The sequence below is a fragment of the Thalassophryne amazonica genome, chromosome 18 (assembly GCF_902500255.1).
Source record: "Thalassophryne amazonica chromosome 18, fThaAma1.1, whole genome shotgun sequence".
In the NCBI taxonomy this organism is placed as follows: domain Eukaryota; kingdom Metazoa; phylum Chordata; class Actinopteri; order Batrachoidiformes; family Batrachoididae; genus Thalassophryne; species Thalassophryne amazonica.
This window is the reverse complement of record NC_047120.1, coordinates 46,309,277-46,316,037: the sequence shown is the minus strand read 5'-3', so window position 1 is coordinate 46,316,037 and position 6,761 is coordinate 46,309,277.

The window sequence follows — 6,761 nt, the reverse complement described above, 5'->3', positions numbered from 1 at the left end:
GCTCCACATGTACAATAGCAAATTCGTAATATTTTTTAGTTAAGTATAAATGCATACTGAAATGTGGGAGGTGATGGTCTACTGGTTAAGCGTTGAGCTTCAGACCACAGGATCCTCAGCTCAAAACCTAGCCAGACTGGAAAATCACTAAGGGTCCCTGGGCAAGGTCCTTAATCTTCCAGTTGCTCCTGGTGTGTAGTGAGCACCTTGCACGGCAGCACCCTGACATCGGTGTGAGTGTCTCTGGGTGAATGGGTAAATGTGAGGCATCATTGTAAAGCGCTTTGAGCTTCAGGTGCAGATGAATAAGTGCTATATTAATGCAGTCCATTTGCCATTTAGTAAGTTATAATTATTATTTTTGTTGTTATCTATGATTTGTGTTATAACCCTAAGCCCAGTCAAATACTTGCTAATGTCTATAATACGGTAAAATACAGCAAAGATCTGATGATTCCTAATGTGTCATAACATGAAGTACAGTACACTGCTTACCATTATTATATATTTATACATGGTATATAATACCAGTACAAGGAATATAGTGTGGTGTGGTATGTCAATGAAACAGTTCACATAGGATTTTTGTGCTAAAATTGATTTTCTTGCTGTTTTGGATTCTATAGGGACCAGACTGTCAGAAAATGATGGGGTTCAAATTTTCAGACTGCTGCCGCCTTCTTCAAGGAGGGACAAATGTTAGTACAGTCTAATTGTATTTTACTGTACACTAACGTGTTTGTCTCCTTGTAAGGATTGGAAAAAGTATATACTCTTCCTCAGAGCATGCTGCTTTGTGCCACTCAGCTAAGTTCCTGCCGTCTCTGAGATTGTGAGATTCCGCCTCTCATTCTGCTCCTGTCAGTGACTGTGCATTTCCAAGAACTGTATGAACTGTTATGCAGAACTACTAAGAACTTCCAAGTAATTTCTGAGGCCAAGTCAAGCTTAATTGAACTGCGTCATAAGAGGCGCTGCTGCTGACCTCTGACCTCTGTGAACAATTCCTGAACTGTGAAGAATTCATGCTTTAAGCCTCCTGTGAACATCCGGTTGTTAAGAGCCGCAGATGCTGCTGGGTAAATTCAGGATCACAAACACAAAATGAACACAAGAAAAATAAATAAATAAAAACCCAAACCCTGTCATCATCTTTATAAAAAGAAGCAAATCACAGTATTAATGGTCACAGTTTATCTCTATATTGCATATTTATAAGCCGTAATGGAGCTGCGTTCACAAACACAAAACAAATGTATGAAAAATAAATAAATAAACAATAAAATGCTAAACATGGTCATCGTCTTTATAAAAAGCAGCAAATCGCAGTATTAATAGTCACAGTTTATCTCTATATTATATATAGAGACATATAAACCGTTAATGGAGCTGCGTTCACAAACACAAAACAAACACACAAAAATAAATAAAAAATAAAAACCCAAACACTATCATCGTCTTTATAAAAAGCAGCAAATCACAGTATTAATAGTCACAGTTTATCTCTATATTATATATAGAGACATATAAACCATTAATGGAGCTGCGTTAACAAACACAAAACGATAAACCAATAAAAATGTAGCTTAAGTTACCGCTAACCACTGACTTCTGGTATTGACTCGGTCGCGGCCACATCTATCGGCTACTGATAAGCCAGTTTCAAATTTAAGAGCCGCAGATGCTGCTGGGTAAATTCAGGGTCACAAACACATGAAAAATAATTCAATCAAAAATAAAAACCCAAACATGTCATCGTCTTTATAAAAAGCAGCAAATCGCAGAATTAATAGTCAGTTTATCTCTATATTATATATTTATAAACCGTAATGGCGCTGTGTTCACAAACACAAAGCAAATGTATGAAAAATGAATAAATAAACAATAAAATCATAACCAAGGTAATCACCTTTATAAGAAGCAATAATCACAGTATTAAAAATCACAGTTTATCTCTGTATTATATTTATAAACACAGGAACAGCTGATCCGTGTTGCGTTCAACACAACTGGTAAAATCGACACCTGATCCGTCATGTTGCGCTTCCCACTGAAGAAAACCCACGTAGGCTTTGTCTTTACATAAAAATACAGCAATAAGTGTTTTTTCACTTTTAAAAAAGTAAAGATTTGCATGTACACGCTGTCTTTAAAGCAAACACACTAACTGTTGATTTACGCTACGGGAGCTCATCTCGACAGAACACCGGCCTGACTGTTGCAGACACGCAAAAGACAGGAACTAACATCTATGATTTTTGGGGGGGTTTGCGAATGTTTTTAATCGTTAAACTTTACTCACTTTACCTGCATGACAAAGCTACACCTGGACAAGCAAAAGGTTCAACCACTCAACTGAAAACTGCACATACTCTCACCGACGACTTTAATAAGTACGTCTGTTTAATAAGCCAATTCAGCATCTCTGCACGCGTGGTGCATGCTGGGCCCGTTCAAAGTTCATCATTCACACCTTACAAGCGATGACAGCAATTTGCCATTGGAAATTTGTCGTTTTGAAAGAATTTTACAAGAATTGGGGCTCCAAAAAAGTTAAGAAGTGGAAGAAAAAACTTGTGGGCCTAGTTTATGCACTCACACTACAAAACATCCCCATCCTATGAACTAAAAAAGACCGAGAACCCATTAAGAAAGAATATAAATCTTTACTGGCGGTTTAATTTACTTACAATTCCCAATGCACTGAAAGTGTCAGATGGTTGGGAAAAATGAGACAACAAGCAAATGTTCCTCCTGTAGATATTAATGAGTATCTCATACGGAAAGACAAGCAAAGCTTTCATGGCCATGAAACACAGACTGAGACCTGTCCTGTCAGGATTTCTCGCAGAGCCTGGTTTTAACTCTGTTTTACCAGTGTCATGTGTTAGTTTCTCCACTAGATGGCGCCCTCAGTTTTTTTTCACATGTGGATCAGATGAGTGACTGATTATTGATAGACTATTTAAATCCTGACTTTCTGCTCATGTATTGCCAGATACTTGTGTGCCGTGTTTGTCTTTTGCCTTGCTTGCCTCGTTTTGTCTCGCCAGCTTCCAGAGCCACCTTTGACAGTCTGGTCCCTATAGAATCCAAAACAGCAAGAAAATCAATTTTAGCACAAAAATCCTATGTGAACTGTTTCATTGACATACCACACCACACTATATTCCTTGTACTGGTATTATATACCATGTATAAATATATAATAATGGTAAGCAGTGTACTGTACTTCATGTTATGACACATTAGGAATCATCAGATCTTTGCTGTATTTTACCGTATTATAGACATTAGCAAGTATTTGACTGGGCTTAGGGTTATAACACAAATCATAGATAACAACAAAAATAATAATTATAACTTACTAAATGGCAAATGGACTGCATTAATATAGCACTTATTCATCTGCACCTGAAGCTCAAAGCGCTTTACAATGATGCCTCACATTTACCCATTCACCCAGAGACACTCACACACCGATGTCAGGGTGCTGCCGTGCAAGGTGCTCACTACACACCAGGAGCAACTGGAAGATTAAGGACCTTGCCCAGGGACCCTTAGTGATTTTCCAGTCTGGCTAGGTTTTGAGCTGAGGATCCTGTGGTCTGAAGCTCAACGCTTAACCAGTAGACCATCACCTCCCACATTTCAGTATGCATTTATACTTAACTAAAAAATATTACGAATTTGCTATTGTACATGTGGAGCCCCAAAGTGTTTGTTTGCAGTTTTATAAATTTAGCGTTTTGTACTATATTTTTCACTCTGATGCCCACTAAACATGGTGAGGTCAGGTTTGTCAATCACTGGGCTCAAGATCATTGGGGTCAATGGTCAAAATTCAAGATTTTCTCTCCTATTTTCACCAAACCTGGTACACATATGGAGCTGGGTTCTGTAATTACACAGCAAGGTCAAATCTACCAAAGGTCAATTATTGGTGCCAAAGTCATATCTGCCGAGCAGTTTGTTGACCAGCTCTTGCCAGGTCGTTTTGCTAATTGATGTACATCAATGAAGGTTGACCCTGAAATTGTCCTTAAATAATTAATTTTGACAAAGTTCAAGGAATTTGATTTTCTACCCAGTTTGTGACACACACTTAGCTGGATTCCAAAACTGTCCTGACAAAACCAGCAACAGGTCAGTCATTTGAGTGAAGGTCATTGGGTCAAATCTCAGAATGCCATAGGGGTTACTATCTTCATGCACGCAGATACTGTTAATTATTATTAAGAAAGTTTGAATTGGACTATATGCAGTTGTTAAATGCTGAAAAATGTATAAATTGTAAAATGTGTGGGTCACTGTGGTGGACAACAGGTCAGTACACTTGGTTTGAAAAGAGAAGGTTCCCTCTTCAAGATCACCCCACCCCTTCGATTCTCCATGTAAGGTGGAGTTGCATCATGATCATCCAGTGCAAAACTGTGTCAAAGTCAACATGCAGATCCATATCAGATCTGCTGTGTTGACTCCAAAGCTGAAAAACTTTGCTTTTTTACACATCAACATTTCTCATGACACATCAGCACATCAATTGTTTCTGTTTTTTGGTCCTTAAACCAGTGCAAAGCCTTGCTTCATAGTGTTAAATTAACACTGTGTAGTAACTTATGTTCTGTTGCATTACTTCACTTTGTTGGAACAATATTAATCAGACCTGATAAGCTCCATGTCAATACTAAATGGTTTATTGCAAAAACAGCAGTTGGCAATATTTGTGTTCTGTCTTGATGACAATAATTGTGTGGTTTGTTGACATCAGATCCCGGCGTGTACAGTGATTCTGTACTGACTGACTTGCACAGGATTTCTTCATTCTGTACATTCAGTGACGACCAGGTGTCCGTCCAGCACACATTTGGGGAATCATCACAGCAGCAGTGAGGCTACACCAAGTGGGTTTCTTTTTGTTTGTGCATTTTGTGAAAAGGCACCGTGTGATCTTCTCACATTTGTCCACATTTGGTTTGTTCATAGAGAAACGAGTCTGCAGAGACGTGACACTGTGGAAACATGAAGACTGTGATTCTTGCTGTTCTGCTGCTGCTGGTTGTCAGTCATGGTGAGTTCACTGACTGTCAGATTTTATTTTAACTCGGTGGTCTTTGGTAAAGGTGGTAAGAAACATTTGTGTTTGCAGTTGATGCACTGAGGTGTAACTGTGGAGGTTCACGACGCTGTAGGAGTAGTGTGGAGACCTGTGCTGGTTCAAATATAGTCTGTATCAGGGCCACCATTCAGTCAGGTCCCAGTAAGTAACATTAACAGTCATAGATCATGTAGTGACCAGATACTTCTAATATACCAGTTCTGAAATTTTCATGTATTTTATACATTTATAATAAAAACTAGTTGTTTATTCTATTCTATTCATTCTATTCTATCGTAATAAATAGCATAATCCATTCAAAATGTTTGTAATATTTTTGTTTCTTCCATTCAGCTGCAGTTGCATCTTTCAAAACATGTCATGACAGAAAATAATTTAAGACTATCAATGAGTAATTGAATGTTTCAGTTGCAAATCCAGGTTCTCCAAAACCTCATGTTGTTTTTAGGTGAGGACAGCGGTGGCACAGCTAACCAAAACCGCTGAGTGAAAAGTGAACTTTTACAATGCCAGATTGATAAACCGATAAAAATTTAGTGGACTTACCACTAACCATTAACTTTGGGTATTGACTCAGTCGCGGTCACATCTGTCAGCTACTGATAAGCCAGTTTTGAATTTAAGAGCCGCAGATGCTGCTGGGTAAATTCAGGGTCACAAACACAAAACAAACACACAAAATAAAATAAAAAATAAAAGCCCAAACACTATCATCGTCTTTATAAATACAGTAAACTGCAGTATTAATAGTCAAAGTTTATCTCTATATTATATATAGAGACATATAAACCATTAATGGAACTGCATTCACAAACACAAAATGAATACATGAAAAATGAATAAATAAAAAATAAAAACCCAAACACTACCATCGTCTTTATGAAAAGCAGCAAATCGTAGTATTAATAGTCACAATTTATTTCTATATTATAAGTTTATGAACTGTTAATGAAGCTGCATTCACAAACACAAAAAAATGCATGAAAAATACATAAATAAAGAATAAAATCCTAAACACGGTCATCGTCTTTATAAAAAGCAGTAAATCGCAGTATTAAAATTCACAGTTTATCTTTGTAAAAAAAAAAAAAAAAAATCTACACCCTACCCGTCACGTTGAGCTTCCCCACTGAAGAAAACCCACGTAGGTTTTGTCTTTACATAAAAATACAGCAATAAAAAACAAATAAAGATTTGCATGTGCACGCTGTCTTTAAAGCAGACACAGTAACTGTCGATTTACGCTGTGGGAGCTCATCTCGACAGAACACCGGCCTGACTGTTGCAGACACTTGTGGGCCACATAAAACACACACTACAAAACACCCCCATATTACGAACTAAAGAAGACCAACGGGATCCCATTAAGAAAGAATATAACTCTTTACTGGCGGTTTAATTTACTTACAATCTCCAGTCTGTTGAAAGTGTCAAGATGGTTGGGAAAATGAAACAACAAGCAAATGTTCCTCCTGCATGTAGATATTAACGAGTACCTCATACAGAAAAATGAGCAAAGCTTTCATGACCATGAAACACAGACTGAGACCTGTCCATTTTTATATATATCCATATAGAATCCGTTGGTACAGTGTGTACTCCCATAGAATTTTCATGCTAAAATTGATTTTGTTGCTGTTTC